This window comes from Mugil cephalus, chromosome 18, assembly GCF_022458985.1.
Source record: "Mugil cephalus isolate CIBA_MC_2020 chromosome 18, CIBA_Mcephalus_1.1, whole genome shotgun sequence".
In the NCBI taxonomy this organism is placed as follows: domain Eukaryota; kingdom Metazoa; phylum Chordata; class Actinopteri; order Mugiliformes; family Mugilidae; genus Mugil; species Mugil cephalus.
Genome location: NC_061787.1, coordinates 628196 through 643829, shown reverse-complemented (window position 1 = coordinate 643829; position 15634 = coordinate 628196). Strand labels below are relative to the sequence as shown.

The 15634-nt window shown below is 45.9% G+C and overlaps 1 protein-coding gene across 3 annotated transcripts in view; it reads left to right on the top strand.

Moving 5' to 3' along the window:
- LOC124995754 (sodium channel protein type 4 subunit alpha-like) overlaps positions 1–15634 on the top strand; it is a 195046-nt gene that overhangs the window by 87690 nt on the left and 91722 nt on the right. The window lies entirely within an intron of this gene.

The window sequence follows — 15634 nt, the reverse complement described above, 5'->3', positions numbered from 1 at the left end:
ACACTGAGACACGCACTGAGACAGAGAGACGCACACACAGAGACACAGAGACACACACACAGAGAGACAGAGAGAGACAGAGAGACACGCACTGAGAGACACACACACAGACACACACTGAGACACGCACTGAGACAGAGAGACACACACACAGAGACACAGAGACACACACACAGAGAGAGACAGAGAGACACGCACTGAGAGACACGCACTGAGAGACACGCACTGAGAGACACACACACAGACACACACTGAGACACACACTGAGACACACAGAGACTCACTGAGACGCACACACACAGAGACACACAGAGAGACACTAAGAGAGAGACGCAGAGAGAGACGCACTGAGACACACACTGAGACACACTGAGACACACACAGAGACACACTGAGACACACACTGAGACACACACAGAGACACACACTGACACACACTGACACACACCGAGACACACAGAGACACACACAGAGACACACACACACAGACACACAGAGACACACACACTGAGACACAGACACACACTGAGACACACAGAGACACACACTGACACACACTGACACACACAGACAGAACCACTGGCTCTTCATTAGTCAAGTGGAGGACATTTGTTTTGGGGACACCAGGTCTGAGATTAGTGTCCTACACCTTCAGAGGAGGAAGCTGGTGTCTTAGTGTCCTGTTGTCCTGAAGGGACAAGTCCCCGAGCTGCAGACATCACGCTACAAAGACAAAGACCGACTGAAGACAGTGTGTGTCTGTCTTTGTCCTCGGTGAAGCTGTGACTCATTTTCTTCCCGGGTTTGTGTTTTGCTTTTCATCAGTTGTGCAGCTTTTCAGGGAACAGCCACGTCCTCGAGACAGACGGACAGGACAGTCCTGTCTCTCACATCGTCTCGTCCTCCCTTTTCTCAGCTCATCTCGCCTCGTCTCTCATTGTCACGTCTTGTCTCATCTCATCACATCTCGTCTCCCGTCTTGTCTCATCTCGTCTCGTCTTGTCCTGCTCTGCCTTTTCTCATTTCATCTCATCCAACAGTGTCTCATCTCGTCTCATCGTGTATTGTCTCATCTTTTCTCGTCTCATCACATTGTCTCGTCTCGTCTCGTCTCGTCTCGTCTCAGTCCTGCCTTCAGTTCTTTATGTGTGGTTGTGTCAGAGCCAGGGACACGACTGTCCTGGGGGGCGGAGCTTCGGAGGAAACAAACATCTGCCAGATGTTTGACAGATACACATATAGACACTTATACATGTACATGTACAGTATGACACATATAGACATATATACATAGATTTTTACAGTATGACAGATACATATACACATATATAGATATATTTTTACAGTGTGTGTGCACAGACGCTGGTTCTCCTGATTTATCTTCCCATGTTAAGTGCTGAAACCCAGACAGGACTCCATTAGCTGCAGGTTAGTTAGAATAAAACTTTCAATTGCTCTCTGACAACTACCTAAGTGCAGACTCAGAAAGTTCCTCCAAACCAAAACACATCCTTTAGTCTGAGGCAGCGGAGTGAGGACCCACTAATGTGTTGTCTGAGTTTGTCTGGGCAGCTTTACCTTGTGAGGAGGAGGAGGAACGTAACTCTCAGATTCATCACGGCCGGAGGCTCCGGGCTGCAGCAGATCCACCTTCATTTCATCATTTCATCATTTTAACCTGAGTCGCATGTGTTTAAATGACATGAAGTAAAGATTGAGACATTTAGTTTAGATACTAAACGATGAGACTGTGTCACATCAAGGCAGAGCCTCAGCTCAGCGTTATTTCCTCTGTAGAGGAATAAATGTCCATAGTTTTCTCATTATTCCCGTTGTCTGGAAGTCAGAATGATGTTCTGCAGATTAGTCTCGTCCTGTTCATACCTGAAATGAAATGAAATAAGGGAAGATGAATTGAAATTGAATCGGAGTAAACCTGCTGAGAGGAACCTCTCTGCCTGGACGGATTTCTGACATTGTTCAGTGAGTGAAGCTGATCTGAAGCAGGTCCAGCTGTAAGGTTTTTAATTAGTGTGAAGCTGCCTGGACAGACAGAGACAGAGAGACAGAGGGACAGAAACATTATTTTAATAACCTAAGTAAAATGTAGTTTGTATCCAGAGACAAAAATGTGTGACATGTGTGACATGCCTGCGACATGCCGACCCCACGCTTCGCATGCAGCGAGGACACGGAGCGTCCGGCCCGCGGCTCCTCGTTAGCGATGCTAATTAACGTGCTCTTGTTCCGGGAGCTCGTTGGCATGCAGCTCGTGACTCGTTCTGTGCTGAGAGGAAGCGGTTCTGTGCTGAGAGGAAGTGGTTCTGTGCTGAGAGGAAGTGGTTCTGTGCTGAGAGGAAGCGGTTCTGTGCTGAGAGGAAGCGGTTCTGTGCTGAGAGGAAGTGGTTCTGTGCTGAGAGGAAGTGGTTCTGTGCTGAGAGGAAGTGGTTCTGTGCTGAGAGGAAGCAGTGTGAGTGAATGTGGAGCTGAAGGCAACATGGACGCGCCATGAGCCTCGTTTTCCTGTTTCCGCAGCTTCCAAACTGTCCCTCACGGTTCAGTTCTCTGCTTCTCTGCCAGTTTGCACCTCTCGGTTTATTAGTTTTTACATTTGAGCCGTTCCAGTCTCAGGATTATTTAAGCCAACGTTGGAGAGAAAAATAAACACAATTTAAAAGGGACGTTTTTGATGAAATGTCCAAAAGCCTCACAGACAAATATTCCCTCCTGTTTGCACAGAGTAGATCTCAGACTCGTTTCACAGCTTCCAAACAGAAAAGCTACTTCACGTCAGGGTGGAGGCGTCTTTGGGGATTTGGTAAATGCATCTCTGCTGCTTTTTCTTTTAAAACTTTATTGACTGTAATGCACATTAACAGGCAATTAACATCACAAAAGAAAACAAATAAGAGACGCGTCCGTGTGGAGGTAGAGCTCATATACCCAGAGATGAATAGTGATGAAGTAGAACTACTTCACTAATGCACCGTCCAAGAACAACTTTACTTTTACTTTCAGTGCTTCAGTAGTGAATATTAAAATTAACTATTTGCAATATTAACATAGAAAAAAATGCTGAATACTTTATTATTGGGGCTTAAAGAACTGTGGCTTAGTTGCACATAAAAGAAACACTCTTAGAAACCACAAGTAAAAAGAAAGATTAGACTAAAATAAAATGTGTTATTTAGTAAAATGAAATAGAAAACAGACATTAGACGTGTTTTACTTTCTGTAACACTGAGTGATCATGATCAGGTTTCATCCAGTTAATACCAGGAATTCTTCATGCAACATTGTTCTGTGGTGAACAGAATGAGTAGATCCATCACCAGAAGCTTTTCATGTTCTTTTTGACGTTGTTTGGACCGGTCCTCGCCCACTTTTTTTTTTTTTTTATTACTTTTCCTGGCCTCCTCCCTCGGTGAACATAATGTCTGGTCCATTTTCTGGTCCAGGTTTCGTAGCAGCAGGCTGAGGACAGTCGTCCAGACGTCCGTCCTTCCTTCTAGTGTCGTCCTTCCGCTCCTCTCAGGTCCCAAATCTGTCCCGACCGGATGGGATTAGGATTAATTACCTGCAGAGAGTTCTGGGTCGCGTCTCCACAGCGAACGGTCCAGGAGCCGCCCAGAGATCGACCCACCTCCTGAACACCAACAAGCAGCAATCTGCTCGAGCTCCCGGCTCCTCGGGTTCAGTTTGGCTGCTTCTGTCTGTGATCTCAGTCTTTTGGTCAGAGGACGCAGAGGAACGAGGCCTTTAAGATGATCCAAGCACATTTTAATAGTCAGAGCGTTTTAAAAAGCAGTTTCATAAACTGAGCGCTGTGTTGCTGATGAGTTGATGTTTGCTGTGTACAGTGATGTGGAGTATTATTTTAAATCAGCTTTATCTGCCGTTCCAATGGAAACCAGCCTTTTGGTTATAACGGTGCATTTACAATTTATTCTGACAATGTTCATTAATAAACATCATCCCTCTGCAACTAACACAGGTGAATAAATTAATGAATAACTGAACTCTTTCTACTTTGATGCACATAAATATCTAAATTCTTGGAAACTGCTGTTAAACTGCACAGAATTTGAGTTAGTCTTTGTTAAAGTGTAATTCACAGACAAAGAATGATGAATTATATAAAACATCTTCTTTAGTTTATAGTTACTCTTCATCACCTGACTTTCACTTATTTATTTTTTTTTAGAAAATACAGATTAAACCCAATAAAAACTAACCAAATCCCTTCTGGTTTTGCTGAAACACCACAACACAACGTCTGAACAACGTCTTGTTATAAACCCAACAGGAAATTCCATCAGTGCTTCAGCTGTTTCTTTGCTCCACAAGGTGAAATACAGATTTGGTGGGTGGAGGTGCAGCTTTAATCATCATTGACCCAACTTTCCTCTCAGGAGAAACTCTGCTGTCATCAGGGCAGTTAGCGAGAAATATGACTTGACCCGGGTCTGAGGAAATAGCTGCCGGGGGGGTTGATTTTCCTGGAATCCTCTGCGTCAGACGGCTCGTGTTCATCATGCTATTAGCTTAGCATGCTCTGCCTGCGCTAGTCATGAAACACTGTGTTTCATTGTTAGTGCTCGTTTCTGCTCGTACTCCACCTGTCTGCCAATCTTAAAGCGACGTGATGCACCTCCAGCAGCGTCACTGTGTGTTTGACTTGGTGTGTGTGTGTGTGTGTGTGAATGTGCACATGCACGGCCATAAAGCCCCCCCCCCCCCCCCCCCCCCCCTGTTATAAATGCTTAAAACATTATGTTAAAAGCCACGCTGATCAATAACTCTACTACAGTATTGAAATCTCTTTTCAAAATGGGGGTTGATTTTGTCTGAGTGCATGTGTGTGTGTGCATATGTGTGTGTGTGTGTGTGTGTGTGTGTGTGTGTGTGTGTGTGTGTGTGTGTGTGTGTGTGTGTGTGTGTGTGTGTGTGTGTGTGTGTGTGTTCTGGGTGTGTTTAGCCTGAGTTATGAGATTTCCAGGAGGCTTTGAATGTGACAGCTGTCCAGTGTTTAACCAGAGACACAAAAGAGGCTTCCACCACCTAAACGCTGGTGCACAGGGAGATAACTGTGTCTGTGTGTGTGTGTGTGTGTGTGTGTGTGTGTGTGTGTGTGTGTGTGTGTGTGTGTGTGTGTGTGTGTGTGTGAACCGTGTGTGTGTGTGTGTGTGTGTGTGTGAACCGTGTGTGTGTGTGTGTGTGTGTGTGTGAACCGTGTGTGTGTGTGTGTGTGTGAACCGTGTGTGTGTGTGTGTGTGTGTGTGAACCGTGTGTGTGTGTGTGTGTGTGTGTGAGAACCGTGTGTGTGTGTGTGTGTGTGTGTGAGAACCGTGTGTGTGTGTGTGTGTGTGTGTGTGAGAACCGTGTGTGTGAGCGCTGATAACACACACGTCTAAATCACTTTGAGCGTGTTTTGTTTCTGCAGCAGAGAAAAAGAAGCCACAGTTTTAGTTCAGCAGTAGAACAGTGTGACGTGTGGTGGATACGAGCTCTTCTTCTTCTTCTTCTACTGCAGCAGTCGTAGCGTTTCCATTAGCTTCATGTGGAAGTTAAGTTCGTGTGTGTTTGGACACAGAAACATTTCATTGGCTGTCGTATAATGAGAACAGGACTAAACTGGGAACTCACTCAGAAATTGTTGGATATTCACTCAAGACGGAAAACGTCTGGAGCTGCAGTGAAACAGGAAATCCTAAAGAGGGCGCCCACTCAGGAAGAGACTACAGCGACTACTACAAACCAAAGCTCTGACCGATGGAGTTGATGGATGTACGACTCCTTATAAAGGTTTTCTAACAGTAATATGAGCCCCCACAGCCTCCACCTTTTAGGGAATATGTGCTCAAACCTGCGTAGCTGAGACTTTAACTTTCTTGACGTCATGTGTGGAAATAACCGCTGCCTTTAGCCCTCCCCCAGACAGTAGCAATTACCCTCAGAGATAGCGTAAGCTAGCATTAGCTACATGGTGCTAACTAACAGCACATACCAACAAACTAAGTCACATGTCCAGAATAATTTTTTTTTGTTTGTTGCTGAACTCCTTCTGGCTCAGATTCTGGCTCAGATTCTGGTTCTGGTGGAACAACTCGTCTCTACCAGCCGTGGTCATGAATCCACTGTAAACATTAGCATAGCATAGTAACACCAGTGTCTCTCCAGGGGGGCGTGGAGGGGGCGTGGTCAGACACAGCTCATTAGCATTTAAAGGTACAGACACAGAAGCAGCCTGTTCTAACTGGAGACACTTTGTACTGGTTGATTCAGGACCAAGGACGATGTTGGACGTCTGACACCTACATGAAATTGTTGAAAATATATATGATATGGGACCTTTAATACGATAACTATGATGCCACTCACCCTTTCCCTGAATGCGTCAGCTCTGGCTAGCTAGCTCTGGGATGCTGTGGCCTTTTCCTCATAATATCCAGCGTTATTTTATTCAGACCTGCAACCAGAAAGCTTCTCCTCCACCCTGCTATGGGTCTGGCTTCCAGGCTAAGAGACACAGTTTTCATAATTATTTAGTGACAGAAAAGCAGCGTCACTGACAGCGCTCATTTCTAAGAACAACCCACACTGCAAAGTGTGGGTTGTTCTTGTTCTTGCAGACTTTCCTGATGCCAGAGGCTGGAATTAAGTCAATGCACCGGTGGAAAGGTGCAGACAGAGACGGTGTCAGGGAACATTAATTACAATACAGTGTGATGGAAGCTGCTGTTGCTAGGATTTCTTTTTTTTCAAAGAAGTGTCCAACAGCACAACATCTAAACACAAAGGGACAAGTGACTCTGAGCTGAACACAAATACGACCTCATGTCCGTGAAACACACCCACCAGATAATAAAAATAAAAAGCAGCATCAGAGTCGACACGCTGACCTTCTCTTCCAGCCTACGTCCAACTCCCTCAGACAGGATAATGTCGACCATCTTGATCATGACCCCCCCTCCCTGTGTTATTTGTGCTGAACAAACCCTCCCACCACGCACACACTGCATCATGGGTAACAAGAGGACAAATGAGACAGGAGACGGAGTCCGGGCAGCAGCTTTCCTTAGGAAGCAGAATCTGATTTACTGTCTGAATTTGAACCATTAGATGATTTAATCCAGACGAGGAAACATAAAACCATGAGTGCCACTGAATCCGTACAAATAATAAAACATATATATTCTCTTTTATTGTTTGTGTTTTAGCCGTCGAGGTGGAAGGTTCCAGATTATTCCAGAGCTGGAGGAAAACCAACCTCATTGATGACGGATGAATTCATCTGAACTGTCAGTCACAACCCAAACGTTACTTCATGCACAGTCCAACCAAAAATATGACGGGTGTTATCTTTCAGGAGGTTGTTGTAAAAAACGAAGCGTTATCCGGTTTTCCTGCTGTAGCGTTTTCCACATAGGCCACAGCTCCGTCTTTTCCTCACAATATCCAGCTTTTTAATTTAACCGAACTCACAGTAAGATGAGATATAATCTGTGTCTGTGAAGATTCTCTGGCACCGAGGTCTGAATCTAAGCTAACCTAAAATTAGCCAAATCTTTTTCAGTTTTTCTAATTTAATTCGGCTAAAATCTGAAAACCTCATTCCTGGCGTCTCCATCGGTTTTCAAAATAAATAAATATTAAAATAAATGTAATAAATAATGATATTCAGTTTAATGTAATAAATAAGAGAAGCTCTTGTGTGAGTAAACAGTCCGGCTGCAGGAGGGTGATGTTGAGTCAGATTATGGAGTCGGCTTTAAAGATTAAACATGGCAGAGTCCACCTGCCCCGAGGAGGAGGGCGTCTCTGAGAATGAATATTTATTGACAGCAGCTTTATTGACACGGACTGAGTTGACAGTGTTTACATGTGGGAGCAGATGGTGGCTGCGCTGTGAGCGTGAGATCTGATCGATATCTGCTCACGGCCGACTGAGCGATGTTTCTGTCGAACAGAGGCGCAGACAGACGGACACAAAGGTGCACGGGACGACCAGAAATAATAAAGAGCTCCTCCATTGTCACCTCACACTGCATTTATATTTCTGTGATGGATGAGTGAGACCTCATGGAAAGTGTTATGTCATTTAACTCATGGATGAGCACAGAAATGAAACAGAAACTGCGGTCGAGAAGCTGTGATAAGACACAAGATAAGACGTGTATGAAAAGCTTATAGTGAATCACTGTCACCTTCCCTCCAACAGAACCACGTCACATTATCTGGTAACGTGAGGCTCCTTTAGAACCTTAACCTGTGGTGGGTTCTGTTAGTGCTCAGATGTCAGATTTTCTCCTCAGAAAGTCGTAGAATCCTCACTAGTTTTCTAGTTTTCTGACTTCTGTAACCAGAACGCCGATAACTCTGGTGTGACGTCATTCCCACTAAATGGAACGTACCAATAGTCCACGCTACGGTGCGAACCATTTCTACTTGCGTCTGCTTTGCCAGTCGAGTTCATTTTTGCTTCTTCACTTTTCTCCAAACCTCCTCGGTTACTGATTCTTTATTGATCCAAACAATCAAACTGAAAATCACAGAGGGAGAAGCAGCCAGAAATACTAAAGAATAAACACACTACTACCAAGCTGCAGTAGTAGTAGTAGCAGTAGTAGTAGCAGTAGCAGTAGTAGTATAAGTCATAGTAGAGCAGTAGCGTATAGCGCAGTATAGCAGTACAGTAGTATAGCAGTAGCATAGTATAGTAGTAGTACAGTAGCAGTAGCAGTAGTAGCATAGTAGATAGATATGCATAGCAGTAGCAGTACAGTATAGTAGTAGTAGTAGACAGTAGTAGCAGTAGACAATCAGTAGTAGCAGATAGCAGAATATAGTATAGTAGCAGTAGTAGTAGTAGCAGTAGTAGTCATGTGATGTATGTGTGTCATGATTCTGATTCTTTTTTTCATCCTCATGTTGTGTTTCCTGTTTTATTTTGTAAAGGTTCTTGTTTCCTGTTTTATTTTGTAAAGGTTCTTGTTTCCTGTTTTATTTTGTAAAGGTTCTTGTTTCCTGTTTTGTGTTGCTCCCGTGTCTTCCCTTGTTTCTCGTGGTTTCTCCTCGTCTGCTCCACCTTCATTAGTTTCACTCGTGTCTCGTCATCTCTGGTCGTCTTGTGTGTACATGTAGTCCAGCCGCTCCCCTTTGTTCTCTGACCCGTCGCATGTTTTTGTGTATTTGCCATGTTCATGTCCTTTTTTCTCTCCACGTGTTTGGATTCCTGCCACCTCTGCAGCCCTTTCTGTTTCCTTATTCTCCTTAAATAATGTTTTTGTTTGAACTCACCTCATCTCATCCTGTACCTGGGTCCGACCGCACAACCAACCATTCCTGACATACAGCAGAGGGAAGTGTAGCAGTGAAGAAGTTCTGATGCTGTGACTGTAGCTGCTGCATCAGACTCATCAGTCTCATTTATCTCGGCGCTGGACTGTGTACGACTAGATTTTGTTGCACCACCTTCCTAATATAGTGCAGGTCTCTTAGTGGTGACTCATCAGAGAATGGACATGGACCTCAAGCAGTGTCATTGGTCTGAGGTGGGGGGGTCTGGTCTGGTCTGGTCTGGTCTGGTCTGGTCTGGTCTGGTTTTGGTTCTGGTCTGGTCTGGTCTGTCGGTCTAGGTGGGGGGTCTGGTTGTCTGGTTCTGGTTTGTCTGGTTCTGGTCTGGTCTGGGTGGGGGGGTCTGGTCTGGTCTGGTCTGAGGTGGGGGGGTCTGGTCTGGTCTGGTCTGGTCTGTGGGGGTCTGTCTGTCTGGTCTGGTCGGTGGGGGGTCTGGTCTGCTGGTCTGTCTGTTTGTTCTGTCTGTCTGGTCAGTGGGTCTGGTCTGGTCTGGTCTGGTCTGGTTGGTCTGGTCTGGTCTGGTCTGTTAGGTGGGGGGGTCTGTCTGGTCTGGTCTGGTCGGGGGGTCTGGTCTGTCTGGTCTGGTCTGGCTGGGTGGGGGGTCTGGTCTGGTCTGGTCTGGTCTGGTGGGGGGTCTGGTTGTCTGGTCTGGTCTAGGTGGGGGGGTCTGGTCTGGTCTGGTCTGGTCTGGGTGGGGGGGTCTGGTCTGGTCTGGTCTGGTCTGGTCTGGGTGGGGGGGTCTGGTCTGGTCTGGTCTGGTCTGGTCTGGTCTGGTCTGGTTTTGGTTCTGGTCTGGTCTGGTCTGGTCTGGTCTGGTCTAGGTGGGGGGGTCTGGTCTGGTCTGGTCTGGTCTGGTCTGGTCTGGGTGGGGGGGTCTGGTCTGGTCTGGTCTGGTCTGGTCTGGTCTGGTCTGGTCTGGGTGGGGGGGTCTGGTCTGGTCTGGTCTGGTCTGGTCTGGTTTTGGTTCTGGTCTGGTCTGGTCTGGTCTGGTCTGGTCTGGGTGGGGGGGTCTGGTCTGGTCTGGTCTGGTCTGGTCTGGTCTGGGTGGGGGGGTCTGGTCTGGTCTGGTTCTGGTCTGGTCTGGTCTGGTCTGGTCTAGGTGGGGGGGTCTGGTCTGGTCTGGTCTGGTCTGGTCTAGGTGGGGGTCTGGTCTGGTCTGGTCTGGTCTGGTGGGGGTCTGGTCTGGTCTGGTCTGGTCTGGTCTGGTGGGGGTCTGGTCTGGTCTGGTCTGGTCTGGTGGGGTCTGGTCTGGTCTGGTCTGTCTGGTCTGTTTGGTTCTGGTCTGGTCTGGTCTGGTCTGGGTGGGGGGGTCTGGTCTGGTCTGGTCTGGTCTGGTCTGGGTGGGGGGGTCTGGTCTGGTCTGGTCTGGTCTGGTCTGGGTGGGGGGGTCTGGTCTGGTTTTGGTTCTGGTCTGGTCTGGTCTGGTCTGGGTGGGGGGGTCTGGTCTGGTCTGGTCTGGTCTGGTCTGGTCTGGGTGGGGGTCTGGTCTGGTCTGGTCTGGTCTGGGTGGGGGCTACATGACTAAGGAACGTCCACATGAATGAACACCAGGTCCAAAAGTAAAATGAGCCGAGTTTAATCACAGTATGTGGGAATTAAAACCTAAGCTTCCTCTACAATAACCTCGTTGCAGAAGAGAAGCAGCCAATGGTAAAGCTTGTTTTCCAGCTGCTGTTTATTTTTGTTTATCAAAGCTGTAAAAATGTCTAAAGGAGTAGGACTCATTGGGAAAGTCTGAGTTTTGATTGTAAAAACTAATCTTTTCCGAACATTTTTTTTTTAGTTTAATGTTCCTTTAACAGTTGACTCTTGATGGAGATTGTTTAGTTTGGTTTTGTGAATCCATTCAGCCTCTACTGCTTTAATTTCAATTAAGACCATAAGTTAATATTTACAGTCTTGTGCTCAGTTCGTCAGACCCATAATTTCCCAGATATGTGTTTATTGTGTGATATAAACTTGCAGCAAACAGACTAAAAACCGTAGGAGGCAGCAGACGTATTGATCCACAGTGAGAGTGACAAACAGATGCAGAGCTGGTCTCAAACCCAGGTCTTGAGTCCAGGTTTGGTTCTTCGTCCCCTCAGGCTCTATTTCTGTAGCGCCCCCCCCCCCCCCCCCCCCCACCAACCACACACACTTTCTCCGCTGTAAATCACTGGGACGCAGCTGGTGAAACGAACATGACTTAGCACTCTGCGCTATTCTCGAGGAACGCCAACAAGTGTTTGAACCGAAGCCAGGGCGACTTCTTCCCATACCGCCGCATACAGCTAAGTAATGAGCCACTCGAGAACTCCTTTCACAGGGTTTTACTGCAGCCTGGAGACGATGTCGACGCTCGTCTCTTTCAAACAGCGAGCTCCTCACGGAAACCAGAGAAAGCAGCTGAGTAAAGGGTGGTTAAACACTTAATGTGAGAATTACCACAGCAGTTATTAATCCTGCAAGAAGTCACTTATAAATACATCACAGTTTAGACACATGTCAAATAAATCTGTCAGAAAATCCACGTTGAACCCACAGATCACAGACACGGGCCTGATTAAACAAACGCGGCGTCGACACACGAATAAAAAGCCTGCGACCGGGGAACCTTTCTGGCTTCTGATGCATGAGTTAGAAAAGGTTATGTTGAGGATGAAGAAGTCTGAGCCAGTCCAGAAAAGGTTAAGGAGCCTTTATTCCCCTCACAGCTTTTCATTGTGAAAACTTAAACTGTGCCTGACACGTAAAGAAAGTCTCCTCAGCAACATTTACCCTCGGCGGCCTGAAAAGCTCCCCGTCGAAATAAATACAACGCTGGCATTTTCCATAATGGCTCGTAGGACACGAGAGAGCGCTGCACTAAAAGTTGGTTCAGGAGCCAAAGATTAAACGGTGACAAAAGACTTTTAACGAGAACAAAAGCAGACGTTCTTTATGTTGGTGACATAAAGGACGGGAACGTTTCACAGCAGCACGATCTTTTTAACGCAGAGGCTGAGTTTCTCCGTAAGTTCAGGTCAATCTGAGAGAGTTCAACGCAACAAAATTTAAGAAAATAAATAATAAATACAAACATGTCTGGAAGAAGGACAAATGACAAGGGAAGTGTTTCCAGATGATCCTGAAGAGTAATGATCGTATTAGGACGTACGTAGGGAGGGGTCCAATACTGGGAATCACGATGCTAACGGTGCTAATGCTAACGGTAGTATCCAGACTGATCTGGTTCCAGTGAGTGTTTAATTAGCTTAGCATCCTTAGCTCTATAGCTGCATGGATGGAAGTGAAGCTTTAACATGTCTGAGACCAAACGTTTGTCTAAAGTTTGTCTGGACTTCACCTCTAAAGATGCAACAAGGAGGAAACACCTGGAATTAGATCCAACATCTGACCACACATAGCTTAGCATTAGCATTAGCATAGCATTTTATTAACAGACCAGAGATGTAGCGTCTCTGATGCCTGACAGACCCCACGACACTGGTTCATTATTATTATTATAACTATTATTATATTGGTTCATTTATTTCAGTTCAATTCACTTTTATTTTTACAGCGTCGTCTCAAGACGCTTTATAAAAACCGAGCTGAAACCTTCACAGCAGCATGAAGAAAAAACTCTTTCAACAGGAAGAAACCTTGAGCAGAACCAGCTCATATGGAGAAACCGTCTGTCTCAGGTAGAAACAGAGAAGACAGAGAGAAAAGAGGAGCAGGAGAAACGAGATAAACAAGATACAAACATCAGACTGAAGGAAACACGTAGATCTAATAATATAAGATACAGCTGATGATCTTATGTGACAGAGTATAGGAGGGTTTATGGGCAGGATGGAGAATAGTCCAACAACAGCCTTAGTTGTATTTATATTATTTAAATTAATATTATGTTCAACTTGCATGTTACAAAATGCCTTAAAAATAGAAGGTATCAGATAAAACCTGAACCAGACTTTTAATCGTTCTCGCTTGGTTCTCATCTGTGTTTACTGACAATAATCTTTAACACCCTGAATACACGATTCCATCCGATGGCAAAATTCATTTACAGATTCACAGCATTAATAATATTTAAACATTAATTGAGCTTTAGACTGGAAAACTGGAAAACTGAAACTCCTTTTAATCGTCTGGATTTTGCATTGTTTCAGTTTGATTTGAAAGTTTCATTTGCAGTTTATGTACAAAATGAAGGTCTAAAATCAGACAGAGACATTTTGTCTCTTCAGATGAGACGTGAAATCTGCGTCGGGTCCGTGGCGGCTGGGTTCAGGTCTCCTCTCCGTGGTTCTGTTTGTAACGTGCCGCCTCAGAGCAGGAATGTTGATGAGTATTTTTCCTGGTTACTGTGAACACGTCTGTCGGGATCAGTGTGTGCGTGTCCTTGTACGTGCTCGGTAATCAGGATGGTTTAGATGTTCTAATGATAACACATCGCACACGACTATTATTAATGTGACCAAATGTGGTGATAAAAGTGACACACACACACACACACACACACACACACACACACACACACACACACTCGGCTGTGATCAAAGCGTTGGTTCGTAGCCAGCGCGCGCTGTGATGCTAACAGCTAGGCGGCCGCCTCGATAGCTTAGCTGCTATTTAAGGAGTTTCTGTGTCACTGATGAGCAATTAAAACTGAACTCGAGCCAAAGGAAACAGAAACTACTGACATAGCAAACCCACGTCAAAGAACGGCTGGCAGCGAAGCACAGCTGTGACATTTACCCCGCGGCTGGTTCATTCTGACCAAATCTACTGTTAGCTGAGAGGCTAGGAGGCTAGGAAGAACTACTGTTAACTGCTAGGCTAGGAGGCTAGGAAGAGCTACTGTTAGCTGAGAGGCTAGGAGGCTAGGAAGAGCTACTATTAGCTGAGAGGCTAGGAAGTTAGGAAGAGCTACTATTAGCTGAGAGGCTAGGAGGCTAGGAAGAGCTACTATTAGCTGAGAGGCTAGGAGGCTAGGAAGAGCTACTATTAGCTGAGAGGCTAGGAGGCTAGGAAGAGCTACTATTAGCTGAGAGGCTAGGAGGCTAGGAAGAGCTACTATTAGCTGAGAGGCTAGGAAGTTAGGAAAACTACTGTTAACTGCTAGGCTAGGAGGCTAGGAAGCACTACTATTAGCTGAGAGGCTAAGAAGAGCTACTATTAGCTGAGAGGCTAGGAAGGGCTACTGTTAGTTTGGAAGCAAGAAAGCACTACTATTAGCTAGGAGGCTAGGAAGAGCTACTATTAGCTAGGAGGCTAGGAAGAGCTACTATTAGCTAGGTGGCTAGGAAGAGCTGGTGTTATCTAGGAGGCTAATACCACCGCCCTTTATTTATCTTGGATCGTGTTTAAAGCCCTTTGGACTTTGTCATTTCGTTCACATCTGCCTTTTCTCTTCTCCTACACTGAATAAAAGACTTGTTGTCTTCATCTGCATCAGCTCCTGGAGCTTGTAATTGACAACGGGCTGAATAATGTGCTCGTCGTAACTACTCTGCTGGCATTCTGGAGCACGGGTCAGCGCTGAATATTCTGATAGCCACCGAAAACATCTCTGACATTTCCAGCATCGCGTCTCTAGTGGAAAGTTGTGTTAACATTCCCCCAGAAGATGATTAAATAAAAAGATGGCTGTGTATGCTTGTGTTTTGGTTCAGTGCTTGAACTTGATACCTTTACACACACACACACACACACACAAAACACAGTGTTTCTGTCTCCTAACAGAGGTGGCACAAAACAGTCTCCCCCGGCAACCAGAGCTGGGATACAGTTGCTATAGCAATGCTAAGTATTCTCCTCCTGGACTCAAATTTACCTGAGTGTTATAATTAGAGGTGTGTGTGTGTGTGTGTGTGTGTGTGTGTGTGTGTGTGTGTGTGTGTGTGTGTTAGGTCATAGGGAATGGAATGACAGGGGGAACATGAAGTGAAAGTACACACACACACACACACACACACACACACACACACACACACACACAGAAATCCCCAGGTTGTCGACCAGAATAGCCCCTGAATGTTTGTTTGTCTTTGAATGAGTCTGTCGGCCTGTCTTTCCATCGCTCTCTGTCCGTCTCCGTCTCTGTCCGTCTCTGTCTCTGTCTCTGTCTCTGTCTCTGTCCGTCTCCGTCTCCGTCTCCGTCTCCGTCTCTGTCTCTGTCTCTGTCTCTGTCTCTGTCCGTCTCCGTCTCCGTCTCCGTCTCCGTCTCTGTCTCTGTCCGTCTCTGTCTCTGTCTCTGTCTCTGTCTCTGTCTCCGTCTCCGTCTCCGTCTCTGTCTCTGTCCGTC